We start from the raw sequence: 19,471 nt of genomic DNA, 5'->3' as shown, positions 1-19,471 counted from the left end.
ACGTAAATTTCGTGGTTTTACTTGAATTCATAAGTCTACACTTGAAACATAATTCGTATTTTGTGCACTTATTCTACCAGAAAAAGTATTGACGGAAAAAAAACACTTCTGACCACCATATAATGAATTTCACGTAATATACCATGTTCTTCGCTCGGTGTAAAGAAACGCGTTAAAAGTGTTAACGGTTAGTATAGTATAATATGTGCATATTCATAAATTACAGCGTGGTTGGCACGCAGAGGATGGGTTGTTTTTTTTCCAGAGATGTCCACGTGACTTATAATATGTATCTATGTGTAGGTACAATTGTATCGAGTTTTCGATCGTCGATATATAGATCTATAAATGCATTACCCCAACCAAATAGATCGATATCGGTAAGACAATACGACAGGTTATAATAATACGATAACGTCCATTCAACGTGCATATATAGACACTGCGTGTATAGAGCGTTGATTGTATTTAGTCTCAGTCAGGACTTTCCGCATTGCATCGTACCTATACAACAAGCATTAGATATATTTTTGTAATACCTAGTGTAAAGCGGATTTTGGACACGCGTACACGAACTCGAGAGAGAGAGACTGAGAGAGAAAAGAGGGATGATCGACTGCGGCGGGTTATTAGTGTGGTGTGACATTGCGGGAAAGAAGAGTCACGACGAGGGCGGTGTGCGGTAGACGGCGATGACCGCGGCGGGGGTAGAGGGGCAGGGACGTAATGATGATTGATTATGTGACTTTTGCTTGCTTGCGGCGGCGAAGGGATCAACGTTTTTACAACCTGAATTCGTGGGAATCGCTGTGGCGACGGCCATTATATTATTATTATTATTATAAACATAAAAGGTCTGGCAAAAATATTGTGATTACAAACAAACGCCTCTCTGGCGCGCGCGAGAGCGTTAGGCTTTTGCGCGGACCATTCGACACGCGACCCGATTATCTCCAGGTGTGTGTGCGTTTTGGTTTCCTGCGGCTATATATGTACGCTCTATTATAATATTATATATATTATGACGGCCCCACCGGAGAGAATGCAGTCATATCATCGCCCTACAATGCTTCATGTGCCGTTCGTATTAAGGTTTTCGCTGATAATCCTATCAAATGTCGACCGTGCAAAGAATACAATAAATAAACATATAATGCGTACATGCTGAGCGTTTAAAAAGAAAAATCGTATTATGCCCGCGCGAAATAGGCGCGTTTTGCGATCGTTGTACCGCATTATATGCAATAATTGTACTAACGAAGACACGTACCGAATATTGTGTGTCAAAAAGTGTGCAAAGAGTATAGCATACATTCAAAAAAAAAGACTTTTACTATACCACTTCGTTGCTTAAAATTTTAAAATATCAATACATATTATAGTAATGTCATAAAAATTATACATGTATAATATAATTACAAAGTCTATTCCTGAACAGAATATTTTTCTAAGCATTATCTTTTTCTGATCATGAAACAATAATTTTCTTAAAGTATATTGTTCTAATATAATATTTTATTTAGCATCAGTGTTAAAGATTTTATACCTAGTTAAGACGAGTGAGCTGACAAAACTTTATCATTATAGTTATTAACTTATTACACATCATTTATAACTATACAATTTCAAGTGTGTTCAATGTGGCAGGTGAGAATAAATCATCCCAAAAACATAGCCACGGGGGCTATGCCACTGACTGTACTATGTTCTTTCGTAGACAGTTTATTTTACAAAAACTTATATTTTACATAACATAAAAAGTTATAAAACATCTATAAGTCATCCCGTGACAGTGTAATATTGTATATGAAATACACTGAAATAGACTTATTTGTCCAAACTTGTTGATCATCAACTCACTTCCGTTGCTTATAGTATCATAATTTGTGGAACGTCGCTGTATGATGAAAACAGAAATAAATATTTGTGTTTATTATTATTGTGGGGTTTCAAAACTTATGACCGATTTACTGTGAGAAATAATTTTTTAATAATGTTGCATGCAAAAAAATGTACCTACCTGATATTCGGTCGTAAACTAGCGCGGCGGTGGAATATTGTTGCCCGAACGGCTAGCGATATATACAACAGATATGTTTATGCGGAAGACAAATTTAATGTACATTAAAATGTTACACCATGGCGCGAATATTAGATGCCTGGAAAGCAATAAAAATGATATATTTTTCCTATATAAGCAAGAAAAGAAATAAAAACGGAATTGCTTCACGGTCGGTTGTGATAAAATACCCGGCAATGATTCCACGCAAATGAAAAATGAACGTGGAAAAAAAAGAAAACTGGCGAGTTTTATGATGATTTTTACCGATACAAATCATAAATTAAATATATATATATGTTTAATATTATGTATATATATTATATACCTACCACACCACCGCCGAAAACTCGTAATCGTAAATTCACATATGACATGAGTTCACAAATTACGTAATTTCCGTTTATATTAGAACTTTCGACTGCAGTTCGTTGCACATAATAATATACGCGTATAATATTATAATACTTCTACATTTCAAAAACGTTTTAAGCAAACACACTCGTGAGCCTTGCAGTATTTAATTCCATATCGTTATTATTTGCTGTTAAATATTTTTCGTTATTTTGTTTGGACAAAATATTATGTTCTTATAGGTACATATATGGGCAAATCGATAACTCAATCAAAGTTTTAGTAGAAATCATATATTGCTATACATATATTTTTTAGGATTAGATAAATATTATATTACCCACATATACGTGTGTGTATATATATATGCATACATATTATACCCAATATACCCCATCGTACGTATATATATGTATAATGTATATATTATAATATTACTAAAATAAAATATTTTTTATATACTATTTTTATGTACCTAAGTACATGTTATATTTTTAACTATTTATAATTTTATTAAATTTTTTTTACATTCACTATAATTTGTTATATTTTATTTGATTTGGAGTACCTATTCGTAATATATACATACATTTCCAAGCATATTGGAATTAATGCTTTATTGCAGGTAGCTGATGTATCTGTCGCACTGTGCTCTACAAGTTGATTATCATTGAAATAAAACCACATAACATGAGTCATATTTTGTAGTAGATCGTAAAATCTATTTTTTTCTTATTTTATAGTTCATTTATGACACACTTTTTGATCAAGTATTTTTTTTTCATTAATAAATTATGCTTTTTATGATTCAGTCATCACATTTGACTTCATAAAACATTTGTGATTACTGTTCTATGTTCATTCAATCTTTAAGAAATATCTATTTTTTTAGTTTGCAATAAAATTGAGTTCAAACGCTATAATATACTATATAAAAACAGGTATAGGTATACAGGTATACCCATGAATTTGTAATGTATTTTTTTTAAACATTGTAAATAAATAGGTACTTGAATTTTAAAAAATAGTATAATATATAAAGTTTCTTCAAATATTCTATTAGTTTCAGTTTTTACGTACCTTCATTAAATAATTTCTACTACAAGTTTCCTCGTAAATGCTGTATTTACACCCTATTTTAATTTAACTTGTGTATTTAATTTCTTAACAATTCTTTAAGCATTTTAACTACCTCTCATTGTCATCACTGAGCCATCCCCTCTAAATCTGTCACCACAAAAAAAAAAAAAATGTTACTCCTCCGAATACTATTTGTGTATTTTCCTTTTGAACTACGTGATGATATTATGGTAATAATAGTTACCATTAAATTTGTCATGTCTTATAAGGAGCTAAAAACTTTTGTAAGTTTTTAGGTGTTTTTAATTATTCATATATCTGCTATACCACACTATATTATATCATACCATAAAAATATCAAAGTGAAGTAACTTTACAAAAAAATTCGAATATGTCGACCTAAATAGTCCTACCTATTTTTATTTCATTTCATAAATGTATTATTTTAATCTCGTTTCAATATAATTAGTATGCATATTATTCTGTGTACAGATAATGATACTTAATGGAGACAATCTTTATTATTATGCAACTCTGCGGATTTAAGGCAAACTCGTAGACTTGACGACGGGGGTAGGTGTGGACAACGGGGACTTGCAACACCTACAATGAGAGGAATCGTGGATGGGAGATCGCTGCTGTTTAATTCAAAACGTCTTACACCCGATGGCTCGAAGGGAATAGCGGGCGACGCATAGTAAATGTGCCGTTTCAACACGATAAAATACAGAGGAGCCCGTCGAGACTGCAGGAAAACACGAGAAATCACTTGTCCGAAATCGTCGACAACCGTTTTTATTTCTTCCCCTCGCGCCCCTGCACATATATATATATATATATATATATATATATATATATATATATATATATATTCTACTCTACTCTCTTAGCCACCAAGACGGTATTGTCATAGGTTTCCATGGTGACGACAACGCGGGCAGACCTTTCCTGCAACACCGTTTCAGCCGACAATGTAATAATAATAATAATAATAATAATAATATAAAATACACGGCACAATGCACGTTTTCACACGGTAAGTCGGCGTTTACATTTCATAAATTATTATACACGCGCGCAGTCTCCGTCCCCTTTGGCCTCCCCGTCACCGCCGATTTAATATTTTAATCTCGTCGAAGTTCTCCGTGCGCGCCCGCGCATATAATAATACGTATATAAGCGGCGTATATTTACGTAGGTATACACCGTTTGTATGTATATATATATACCTAAATATCGGGCCAGAGCAGGGAGAATTGCTCGTATCTTTGATCGACGTTCCGTTAACGTGTGTAAACAAGAGTTTAGATGCAAATATACACGGCCTGTTTGTCAGTCTGAAGGACTATTATGAACGCACACACAAATTGTATACGCGCGCGCGCGCTCTTTGCACCCAAAGGGACGACTGCAGTGGAGAGGGTGAAATATAGAGGAGCGGACACGGCAAAGGGCAGGGGTGGCCCTTTGATTCACTAGACCTCTTCGTCCGCGAGCGTCAAGCAGTCCTTAGGTATATAATAATATGTATACCTACTCATATATAAACGAACATATACAATAATGTGTATATGTATATACACGTATCAAATAAAGCTTTTAATTAACTCCCGACCACCGGTATATATTATAACGTTCTCTATTTACAAATATATATTACGCCGCCAATACACCGACAAACGGTGGTAGTCGGTGCACGGGATTTAGTTTCAATTAATCGACTATAATATTATACCACACATTACCTATATATATATTATGCTGTATTGTTTATAGACATATCCGCAACGTTTCCGCTCCGCGTGCATGCCTAAATATAGGTACTTGAGTTTGATTACTGCTGGCCAAAGCTTTTTCTCGGGAAAGTTCCTATTCGGTGCAGCAAAGGTTATATATACATCATATACGTACGTAACAACGACAACGACGCCGCGATGATAAGATAATATTAAATTATTACGTGTCACATTTGTGCACCAAAAGTGTTACCAGTAATCGGTGGAGAAGACGTGTTATTATAATTATAGGTAAGTAATAATAATATTACATGTATTAGATAAACGGCAAACGGGCCATTATTGTCCGTTTCAAAATTCGAATTCTCTGAACGCAAACTTTTTTGTCGACCATCTAATAAGAATATTATAATACCAGCACCTAATACCTATTATCTCTGTTTCACCAGACAATGATATGGCGCTAGTCGTACTGGATGATTGTACAATATCATCATCATTTAAGCCATATAATATTATAATGTACCACTATACATTATTATACTTAAAAATTATATGAACCAATTATTATTATTTTTATCACGTATAACCCGTCAGATGATTATAAATTATTATAATATATAACATGTATGGATAGCACTAACTTAAAAAATTACCTTTTTTAAAGCTATAGGTAGGTACTTTTAATTTAATTTTTCATTAATCGCTGTGTTTATATTGGTAATCCACACATACGCATCATATTTAATTTACGCGTTTGCGAACGATCACGCTAATGTAAGTTTGATAAAATCGTCAAAATGACGTCGTTTAAAAATTGAAAAAATCTATGAAAATATATCATAATATGTTATATGATAATATTATTAAACTTTTTTTCGATCGTTTAATGCGGTCACGGCGATATTGATTACATGGTTATTATTTCATTAAAATAACAACTCAGTAAATGGTGTATGTTATATGATTTATTTTGTTCGTGAAAATTAGAAATAATAAACGATGAAGTGAGACTGAAAGGTATGCAATAATCCAGGCCTTGATTTGTTTGGACAGTATGTATATAATAATACATTGACATGAGTAATATTTATAACTGTTTATTAAACTCGATCGCTTTTTATAAATTAACTAAATTAACGTATGAGTAATTTCACTTTCACAAACTCACAAAATTACATTATCATTGACATTATTTATGGAGTTTTACCCCAAAACGATTATATTGCTATATCCACCGCGGTGGTAACAATATTGGAAATCTCTCACAACATCCATTAATATCGAATTCACTCAATAATAATAACAGATTTAGATTTTGTTTATGAACAATGTAATAGCATTTGGTAAAAACATATAAATCGACAACAGATGTGTGAGTATAATATGAATTTATCGTAAGAATTACAAATATAATAATAATAACTATATAATAATAGTTTAGCAGTAATTTATGAGGATCAGTTTTTCGGGTATTCTAAATAAATCTCGTATTATATCATTTTAAGTGTATTATTATGAGTACAATTATTATTGCGTACAGTTGAGTTTTTAATTACAGCAATAACAAAGCGTTAATTTACTTCGTATTTTTTGCTACAAAACAATTGCAATACGAACTTGTAATAGGTAGGTAATATTTCATAGAATTTTATCGATAGGACATTCATTTAATTTGAGAATGGAGGGGATTAAAGAGCGTGAGATCACACGTTGATCAATCAAGCTGTTACCGTTTTACCATGGATACAACTACTAAGATTTTAAAGGAAACGATAAATGTATAAATATCTATCCCCAGGCTTTGATGCAATATCTACTACAAGCGTGCTTTTCAAAAAATAAATATCTCGTAAAAATAATTCGACAAAATTGATATTAGTTAATTTTTTAGAACTCATAAACAAAGATATTTTTCACCAAATGTTTATATTAGAATTTTCTATACATAATTAAAATGTTAACATTTCAAAAATTTTAGATAAATATAATATATAGACAATAGACATTCAATATTGGTGCGCGATATTTTCAAAATGATTGCTTCTTTAGAAATCTCTAAAATTGAATGCAAAGATCTTCATGAGTTTTTATTATTAGTGGATTTCAAATGAAATAATCTAACGTAAATTCACAAATATTTTAACGAGCGTCTTATATTAAATTTTAATAAATAGGCGTTTGACATTTATGATTTTTTAAATTTTGTTGTATAAATGTCGATAAACAAATTTTTGGGCAAATTATATAGGTACATCAGAAAATATCACTTATTGTTATAATTGTCTAATATATGTGTTATAATATAGTCTTTATGAAAGTATATAGTATTATGTATCTAATAAATTGGACAATCTTGGTTTTATTTTTATGTCCAAGTATATAATATATATATATAATAATGTATATCATTGACTATGTGTTTTCTTTCAAGTATAGCTTTGTATCGAAATTCCTAACTCTGTGAGAGAAGAACAAAATATGCTGCAGGGCAAGTTAATGAATAATTTAAACTAATTTAAGTGTTGAAATAAAATGTTTACCAGTAAAAGTTTATAGTTAATTTTGTATGTAGGAACATGAAGTTACCTACGGTGGGCTGTAGTATTAATAATTTGTGAACAGTGTCGACATAAATAAGTAACAGTTACGGCCATATAAGTTATAAGTTTATAAGTATAATAACTATTAAAATTAACCGGAATTCAATTCAAACTACTACGCCTCGTTATTCTATTAAGATTATATACATCATATAGGTACATGCATATTTGTATATATTAAACTTATAGTGAAAAACAATATTAATCTTATACAGGTATCTACTTAAAAAATTAAACTTTAACTTATTAACTCGTAAATGCCTAGTGTTTAAATATGTTATATATATTATATGCGTATTGATGTTACATACATGCTGCACAGTGCAGTTTAGCTGTAATAACTTATAGTAATAATGAAATGTATATAATAACTAATAACTAAAAGTCTAAAACGCATACTTTTTACAATTTTTTTTTATCGATCTACAATATATTATATTAAAGGTACTACGCGTATATGCATAAATAATCGTTTTCTCCAACGTACGATTAAGCGTGTTGACGGGTTAAACGATTTAGTAGTAGATTTAATCTCTTTTCAAAAAACATAATAATATCGAAACCCGTTTACGAATGACAATAATGTACAGGATATTATTATCCTATCGAAAATTAATGATTCTACACGAAGACTTGAATGAAACGACAAAAACCAAATGGCTCCACGACGATTTATACCAACATAATCAATAATTATAGTTATTGTTATACGTTGATATCAACCATCCTTGTACGAGTTAAATAGCTGTAGAATATTACCGTCGTACAATTAACTGATTATTATAATTCGTTTAGAAGTTTGGTCAGAGAACCAACTCCAAATCGACTCAACTATTTTATCTTATTTCCTAACACAGAATCTGCAATATCAGACGTCTCTTTAATATGATCATAAAATGAAAATAATAACGAAAAGTATATGAAAAATTATTTATACACGCATGTTATTTTGATACTTGTTTAGAATTAATTTTTAATTGATGATGTGAAAAAATAATTCAAGTTTTCAGAAAACCGTTATATACTATGAATCACGTTTTGAGGGTAACATCTACACAGAATCCGTGACGTCTTGTACGACGAAACCCTTTATAGTGACTTCAGTACTCCGACTGCAACAGCGTCTGGAGTGTCAACTACTGGTCCAGACATATCATTTGGCATCTAAACTCGATGTTAAGATACCATGCTGTTCCACTGTTCCACTGATGTTGCAGTGAAAACGTACCTTAAATCGTTGCGATGACAAACCCTGGTATAGAAGAATTGCGTCACGTGTCCCGCATACGCATATAGAATTACACACGCACACACAAAAGTTACATATTATATTACGTCATAAATATTGTAATAATTCATACGGTACACAATAATGATAATATATTAAATGTGTTTTGACCGTTTGTCGTTTACATACACTCACACAAACATATTTTGTCGCGCACGAGGAATTATTTTAATAATATATTATAATATATATTTCATGTACGCGCGACACAGTCGTTGTCACCGCAGTACAAATATATATATATATATTTATGTATAGTAAAAATATATAAGTACATGTATACATATATAATATCATAATATATATATATACATATATTTAGTGACACCGACCGGCGTGCGAGCCAGGGGCCGTAACGGATTATCGACGTGCGGTGTGCGTATTGTGTGCCTGAGGATTAGCCACGCGTGCCCCTTCTATCTCACCCCCTTCATACCCACACCACCCAGACCCACCCCTCCGCAAGTCACAAGTCGATCTTGTGGGAAATGTAAACATCCCGAGCCAGAGTTTGTTGCACACACGTTGCCAAACGCACACCGCGACTACATAATATTGTATATCACTATACGGATATATTGGCCGTTTATTACACACACGCATAATATTATAAGTAGGCTCGGTGATGATATATGCGCACTGCAAGCGTTTAATAATCATGTGTGTGCGTTTGTTTGTTTGTTTGTGTATTTATATTGTACGCACACGTCGGTAATCGGTTGCGACGAATCGTCGCACGAGCCGAAACGATATATTATATCAAAAAGATTTTGCAACTCGTATACGACATATAAAATGTATACTGTTTGAGTGTTTCTCCGAATCGAAAATTATGTCCATTACACTATTGTTCACGTCACGATGTTGTGCGTAATATTATAATGTGTATGCGAGAAACTATCCGTTCGTTTCTGCAGTCGCGAGTTTACGGTTGAGTATTGAAGATAAGGGATAAAAAAATAAAAATACACTAGTCCTTTGTAGTAATTTTTTTAACGAAGAAATGTCAAAAACATTAATAATTAAATGATCATAGGTAATTCACATATTTCTAATGTTGATTCTTAAAAAATAGACGTAGGATATTCTAAATGTATAGGTACACTGCAAAAGTGTTATGTATTGGTACAATTATTGTAGGTACTAATGCACTATGATGATATTGTATTTAGTTGTTACCTAACTGGCTAAACTAAATCTCGCTTAGGTGAGAATATTGACTAAAGGAGTTAGTCTCATGTTGACATGTCACTGAAATATCAAATTTATGACAGATGGAATCGGGTTAAGTACAAAAAATTAGATATGTAATTGGATTTTTAGTTATATGGAATGTTAATGAAATAATGACTATTTTTAGGTTAATCCATAAATAATATACCTAATTTATTCTTAATAATTTAATAAATATTGCTAACGTTATAACACTAATAACTAATAATAATGTATTAAAGTCATCTACCTTCTATTTGTAAAAGCATTGGGTCTAAGTTAAAACTATACTAACTAAACAAATTTATACTCAATGATAATTTATCTATGTATATTATATTTCAATTTATCAAAACACATTTAACTTCTCAAGTAATTTGTTATATATAATTTTAGCGACGCATGTTGTGTTTAAATAGTTATGAAGTTAACATAATTTAAGTCAACTTTGTAAGTAGATGAGCGAAGCCACAATGAGTAGATATAAGCTATGGATAAATACACAGTCTCCTCCCCAAAAACAAAATATTAAATATGCCGCTAGTTCAGTTCTCCGTTCGCTGGTCGCAACAGCGACTGTGTCGTGTACTCGTGTGTGATAATCAACAGTGAGTCAGTGAATCACAGACAAGTGTTCTGTATACACTTTAAAAAGTGTATAATTTTATGTGTGCGTTTAAATCTCTCAAAATATATTTACAAATTACCCTAATTCACAGAAAATATTTGCGATATATCAACTTATTGCATTTTTTATAAATCTTATATACTCATCTACTGCAATTTAATGATTATGTAATGTCTTTCATCTAAAATGCATTAGTTATTGATTCCAAGCAGAACGAGAGAAAAACTTTTTATTTTGTCTATTTTTGTGTCTGGAGACACTTTATAAAGTAGTTAAAATGTTTGAATTTTAGACTACGAGAGAGATTTCTGGTAGAAAATCAACTCTAGTTTGTAGTTTTCGGGGAGGGGGAAGAGAGTGAAGTCAAGAGTGAAAGCTTTTCAGATTTCTTTATAATTAATCGGGGAAAAAAAATCACGAAAAAATAGCTTAACAATTTAATACAAGGTTTGTCACAACTCGAAATTTGCTAACGCAACTAAAAAGTATCAAAAATATATAGACGTATTTTTTTATAGTTAGGACTTCTAGATATTGAAAAAAATTAATCAAAATCGTCTAAAAAGTCTAAATGCATCAAATTGTAAATTATTCTTGTTGAAACTAACATCAAAAAGTTCTGTTATAAAGTAAATAGGTTTAATATAGATAGGTTTTTTAGTTTTTGCTATCCTTAAAATTTTACTTGTCAATTTGCTGCCGGCATTTTGTTATGGCTTATTAATTTACATTTTTATATTATTATTATATACAATTATTATTTTATTTTCATTAAATATGCTTCCATCCATTTAAATATTAACATTGATCATAATATAATGTACTTAATGTAATTATAGCAATCATATTATAGTAATTATTAAATATATATATTTATTTTCAAATCAATGACAAAGTATTTCACTATTTATTAGCTGCAAAAATTAATTATAATCATTCTGATAATGCTATACTTTAACCTTCGACCCTCAACGCTTCCAAATGAGTATATTATAATATACACATCTTATTTACAATATCCCACTCGGGTATTATTTTAATCATGGGCTCGTAAGTTATAATATGCTAACAAAAGTAAATATTTACTTAACGTCCGCGCACTTGATGCACTCTCGGAACTCAAAAAACCAATTTAGATATTAAAAATGTCGACGGACATCGTCTTTAATAATCGAGGCGAACTAAAATAAGTACCTATATAAACAATATTTTCATGCTGAAATAGAAAAATATCCATTTTTTTTAAATTTTAACGATAGTAATGAGTGATGACTAAATAAGATTTATTGATAGCACTAATTTATTATCGAAAACCTATCTGAAACAATAAAATGCAGGTTATTGTTCCATAAAAAAAAAAATGCATATAATATAGGTACACATACGATTGATAACCGAACATGATGGATGATGGTTAAATTTAGTAGAGAAAACAGTACAAGCTAAAAGGTAAATTTTCATATTATTATATAATATAATCACGGAAGCACAACGATATCCAATAAGAATATCACGTGTTTAAATGTATAATACATTCATGAGGGGTTCATATATAAATATATTTAATATATACTTATTATGCTCTTTTTAATACTAATTAATTTACGAATTATTACAAGTCACAATTACTTCGCTAAAGGAAACGTCCGGAGATACGTCATTGTTGTTGGAATAACGTCTATACACAATGACGACGAAGACAACTTTCTATCAAAAACACATTGTTATCGGGGGATAAAAGGAGCACTACTACACAACATTATATTGTGTACAACACGCATAATCAACTCGGTGTACACTCATTTACGTAGTCGTACTGTAATAGTAAAGTAAAAAGTAAAAAAAAAATAGGGTGTTTTGCATTCGGTGTACAAGAGTATAATTTCCTTCGGTCATGGTGGCTGCGGGGCTCGGGAAACGGGTGTGGGCCCCGCCGATAGCTGTATAATATGTATGTGCGAAATAATGACGTAATGGTTTTCGCTGTTATACCTTTGTAGTAGTGACATGCGACATATATAATAATGTATTTTTTTTTTTTTTTAATGATGTCGTTCCCGTGCGCGTTTGACGTCCGGTCCGACGAGACGGGATATAAAGCAGCCTCCAGCAAAAGAACTCGGGTCGTCGAAAATAAAAAAATAAGAGAGAGAGAGAGAGAGAGTAGGTATATAACAATGTAAAAATATCTTTCCTATCGGTATTATAAAGTGCGCGCGTGTATATATTATACATTATTATAGAACCGGGGTAGGTATATACACACACTCACATACACACACACATATATATATATATATATATTATACGCATTTATATATTATGTAGGTATGTAGTACTTCAAAAAGAAAGCCCTATATTATGTGTGTACAATGTGCATGTATATATTATACATGTATAGATGTATTATATAATATACCGTGATGGACGAAGCTCTGTCGGGTGGGAAGAGAGGAAACGATCGGATTGATTGAGTTTGTGTAATTTCATTATATCATGTTGATGTCTACATATATATGTATATTGGGTATACAGCCTTTAATGTGTATGTGAATGAGTGTGTGCGCGCGTGTATATATTTTTGTTTGAGCTGTATAATCACATTATAGACGATGCAATTTCCGAACGGTCGTTATGAAAACGTCGTTATACATATTATATAGGTATACCATCAGACGTCTAATGCATAATGCATTTATATATTATGTTATAATATATATATACATGTTTACTGTCCATAAAAGCAAAAACAAGATGTACACCGCTGTATACATGTATGTGCATGTATATGTGTATATATGTCATTGCGATATCGTCTAGTCGTGGCGTCTATAAGTTATACAAATAATTGATGTAACGTTGACATTCATGGTTTTAAAAAAAATATTATAATGTATAAGATACATTTGAAAAAAATATTTATTTGTTAAATCAATAATTTTTCATTCGTTTTAGAACCAATAATAATATATAATATTATAACGTTGGTGCAAAATGCACTTTAATCAATGATGTCTTGTTTGTACAATATAATGTTGTATAATTCTTAAACCCACGTAAACTTTTCACATAATGTTGTACCTATTTACAACGTATGGACACAATTTGTTCAATGAATTAGTATATTTTTTGTAATACACTGACAATATACCACCGGGGGAGTTGATTTCTAAAACAAGGGTATTAAATATTTGTTAGAGGCCTATATAATAATGTATTCAATAATATTTCCATAAAAATTAAATCAAGAAATCATAACTAATAATTTTAATTGATATTACATTAACTATGACGTGAAGAAAATATAATTTTTTTTTTTTTTATTAGAAATAAGCCTCGGCTGCGGAGGCCATTGGCTGACATAGTTTACAATGTTAATGATAATTGTTGTATACACTATTCACATTATTTACATAAACATTACACATATTACACATATTACAACATAATAGATTATAGATTGTTAATTAGGTTGGTCTTGATTAAAAAGGACATCATGCGGCTAATGTTGTCTGGGTGGAGGGCTTCCGATATAATATTTGATACTCCAGCTTCTCGTTTGTCCGATTCGAAGGAACGGCATTCAGATTATACGATGTGTTTGATAGATAGAAGTGTACCACAACTGGCGCAAATGGGTGGGTCTTCTTTCTTCATCAAGTACTGGTGAGTTAGCTGCGTGCGTCCTGAAAATATAATTTATTATACATCGATATGTGTAAATAAAAATAAATGTTTCTTTCTTTGTGCACTAAAGACTCAAAAACTATTGCACCATGTTCATACAATTTATATCAATAGATACTTCGAGACTTGGGAAGGGTTTATATAGCTTTGTAATTTAATTCCTATAGGTTTCTATAGGGGAGCTCACATATGTATTTTGTTTCAGCTCACAAAAAAAAAAAAAATTAAATTATATAGTGTTGCCACTGGTTAATAAAATAACTAATTTTAATAATGATTTGATATAATATTCAGTAAATCGTCTTATATTTTGTCATTTAAATTAATATAACTATTGTCAATTCTATACAAATGTAAAATTAAATAACAGTTCTTATATAAAAGTCAATATCGTGTATGATAAGGTAAAGCGTATGATAAAGTGCAATGTAAAGCTTATAGAATCAAAAAAATAACCGACCAATTTTGATGATTTAAGGAAGGTTTGCATTACAGATTGAACCGCAGTTATTTTAGGGTAGCTTACTTGCTATTAATAATATTAAAACAATGCAAACTTTTATTATTCGTTATTTCAGCTTACAAATGATTACACGAAAGAAAAAAAAAGTTAATTATTATTGCTATCCATGGCAGATGGGTTGCTCATTTCGGTTTCGTGTATTGTGCCCGGCATTGCTGGGTGCCTGCAGAGTAATAAAGCTACTTAATTTACTAAAATATTTAATATTAAATAATAATTCGTGAATTTGTTTGATATAATTTGATTCGTTGAACTCAATAACTAATTAATTTTATATATTATCTATAAATTGATGTATAAGTTTATAAATGTGATTTGTTGTTATTGGATTCAATTGTTGTTCCTGTCCTACAACATTTTCACGGTTAATTTTTTTGCATTAATGTCCAACCAGTCGAACCAACCCAAAGTCATCCTCTGATGAGTGTACTAAACGCTGAAAGTTTGTCTGTAATATACCTTTACTTAATTATATACAATGTTATACCTCTCTTTCACAATTTATTGTTCAAAAATATACATGAGACGACATTTTACAATGCGCATAATCATAATCTCATAACAGTCATAACACACAAAATATACCAGAGATTTGTAGTTTAATTAACTGAAATCCATGAGTTTCTATACCTACATTTAATCTAAAACATCAGAATTTTCGAACCTAACCTAACCTAATTTTTATTTTAAAAATGGCATGTGATTTAAAGTTTTGCATTTATTTTTTCAGTTAAATAGATTTTGACATTATTTAGTTAGTTTTTTTAATAAAATAACTGAAAACATTTCGAATTTTTAATCAATTTAAATGATTTGTACTTGGATAATATTATAATACTATCTAAATAATTAATAACATAATCATGGTTAAAGTTATATCGTTATAATGTAATTTATGACCTGAAATAATAATATTTAACCTTACAAATTAAATAAGTATATCTAGTGCTCAAATAAAGGTTGTCCTAGATTACTTAACAACCATATGACCGTGCTAACCCAAATTTATTACATTTTAAAATAATAAAGATTATAAACTTTCGAAGTTTCGAATGTTTTTTAACATTTTTATTCTAACAATTGAACTCCCGGATATACCTATACAGCAGGGAGTTTGGGTGGTCGTTTGAGAAATTATTTTTACCATCATGAACGATACTTATAAGACATGGTGGACATGTGATTTTAATTTATTAATTTTTGACTGAAGGTACTTATCGTATATTTTATTTTTTTTATTGGTACTATACATTACTAAATAAACTAACTTACTTATTAATCTATTTATTCTTTCTTTTTTTTTTCTTTTTGTTTATTAAGAAATTTCAGTATAAAACTATTATAGTTCAACAATTACAGACTATTTATTCTTATTCTACCAAATCGTACTTTTGGTGGTATAAGCACTCATCCAAACATAAAACTATTCACCCAAACAGACCACAATTTGGGTCAATTTGTCTAAACAGTTATCCAGCATCCGAAACCAGACTAAATAATTTGAGTACAAGACTCTGGATTATACATTTATATATAATTATATATATATAGACTGCTACACTATTATTTTAAGTTAATTTATTATACTTAAAACTTTAAATACGTTGCATGAACCAATTTAAAATAACAATTTATTTTTTATAGTGATAAAAGATTTTTTTTTTTTAACGCATACAAATTGTAATAATAATACATATTATGTTATATTTTATTACTATTATAGAAAGAATTTAAACCGTCGGTAAGATTTACACACAACTATGATATGCCTAAAAAGCCTAATCATAACGCCGCGTGGTAATAGTTTTATTTTGTAAAATCATTTTATCATGTTAATAATTAATATTATTAACATTTCAAAAATGATTTTAATCTCTTAATATGATTTAGATGGCTAACGATGGTTTTGAAAAGAAGGTGCCCAAATGGATTTTTCAACTGTTCTTAAAATTTTACACAATTAATGATTGGAAAAATAATTTTAATAAGAAGAACTCGGTACGTATCGACTGAGAATAGTTACTTACCGACTCTTATCAAAGTCTAAGTCCAATACAGTTCGGTTCGTATCGCTTGTATATTGAACGAGTAACTTCTTGAACACTCAAAATTAAATCGATAGATATCGATACACTCCAATTTCTTTCTTGAATGTGATACAACTGATACAAGTCACCGCTAAAATATTTTTTTAATCAATAATATACCGATGATTAATTAGTATAAACGACTCATCACTCATTTAATGTGTATCAACGATTTTAATATACCTCCCTCCGAGAAAGGGGGATATTAACCCTGGGTGGAAAATTGTATGGTGTTTGATACGGTGGAAAATTTTTGAGGATCAACATAAAACAAAAAAAAAATATAATTATAATTTTCTTAAGGATTTTAATTTGCCTCATTATAGCGGCACTAACTATTTCTAACGAAATGCATGGAGCCATGGACTGTTTGATATTTAGAATTTAGAATTATGATAAAATATAACCAATTTATTTACCGTGATTCAAATTATTTAATCTCAGTGTATGATGCATACTACCTACTGTGAATATATAGTAGCTGTGATTGTTTTGATAATCAAACAACCAATAACAATAAACCCGTCGGGTCTTTTCCCAAAAGGAATATTTTTTACCGCAAGCCGAAAATCTACAAATGTACCTATATATCTCAATAAATGGAACATAATAAAATTATAACATTGTTTTTCTAGATGAAATAAAAGATAAGCATTTTTACTAAAAATAAAAAAAGTTCATGAATACTTACCATATGTAATCTGTGTCATGAATTTGTATACTAACTAGCTTTGTTTTTATTTTTAGTGAAAATTTACACTCTGTACATTATATAATATATACAATTAGTAAATATTATATGAGTTTTACTTTTATTTTATAACTGTAATATAATTTTTGAATATTAATTATTATTTAGAATTACACCAAATACACTTTGATTATTAGATAATTTATACTAAAATTCTGCTTAACTCATTTTGATATATTATATTGATGTAATTACTCAAGATACGACTCTCGAAAAAATTTACCGTCACCTAATATTGTATGATGATATAACTTTAATAGATTTGTTTAAAATTAATGATTTATGAGTATTATTTGTTTGAGAAAATTGTTATTTATTCTAGTGACAGATATTTTTTAATTACCTAAATTATATTCGGTGATAAAAGAAATATATGTTTTCGGATCAAACCACAAAATTAATTACGAACGTATATGGTTGTATTTGGACACCGTTGTTGTGACATTGTGCCAACACACAATGAATTGAAATAAATATGACATCAATGTTTGATGAAGCAGCATGCACTCGTCGTTATAGCAGTAGGCGTATTTCAATCATAAGCGGAACCGTCCAGAGTTAATTCAATTAAGTTGATACGGCTTGTATGTTGTATCCGTGATAGTATGATATTGCAGTACAACGTGATACACGCTGCAGAATAGTTCGAATTGTAAAGTAAAATATTGTATTGTATTTATAATATTATAATAATTATTGTTTTATTTAAATTGTTCATGATAAAAAATCAATTGAAAATCATAGAACGGGAAACGGACGGTGATTGATTTGTATTTAGCGATTCTATGAACTATTATCATTAGTCATTAATTGTGTTTACTTTTAAATTTTAATAAATTACTCCATAAACCTTGAAAATACGTTACATATCATTAATATACCAAGCTATTAGATTTAAATTAATAAATTATGAATATTATAGTAGTTTATTATACATAACAGTTCAATCGTGACAGATATATATATAAATAATTTTAAACGCACCATAAAAAAAAAAAAATAAATAAAAACATAACTGTATGCAACAGTTATAGTTACAGAACAATCATCAAAATTAATATTTCTTTCGTAGCAGGTATTTGATTGTATCAAATATCATAAATTGGGTCGATACACAACGAACTGAAGTAGAAACTATGAATATTTGATAAAGCTACAAGTGCCCGTCGAGATGCGGGGCAAAGTCCAGACGGATTTCCGTGGTAAACGGAACTAAGAGGAACAACTCCACATTATTATGCGATGAAGTTGACGCGATATGGCGCTTCACATCGAAGAACGGCTAGAACTAAAATATGATCAGTAACGGTAAGCCTATAACATTGTTGCGAAAAGCATCACTTTTACGCTGCATACCGCATCGGTATACACAGACGATATAAATATTAATAATTAATATTTATTGAGAATTATTAGATTGTAGCATATATATATATATATATATATATATATAATATTGCTAA

Source organism: Diuraphis noxia, unplaced genomic scaffold (assembly GCF_037042655.1).
Source record: "Diuraphis noxia isolate RWA-SAM2 unplaced genomic scaffold, SU_Dnox_SAM2 contig0004, whole genome shotgun sequence".
Classification (NCBI taxonomy): domain Eukaryota; kingdom Metazoa; phylum Arthropoda; class Insecta; order Hemiptera; family Aphididae; genus Diuraphis; species Diuraphis noxia.
This window is presented reverse-complemented; position numbering follows the sequence as displayed.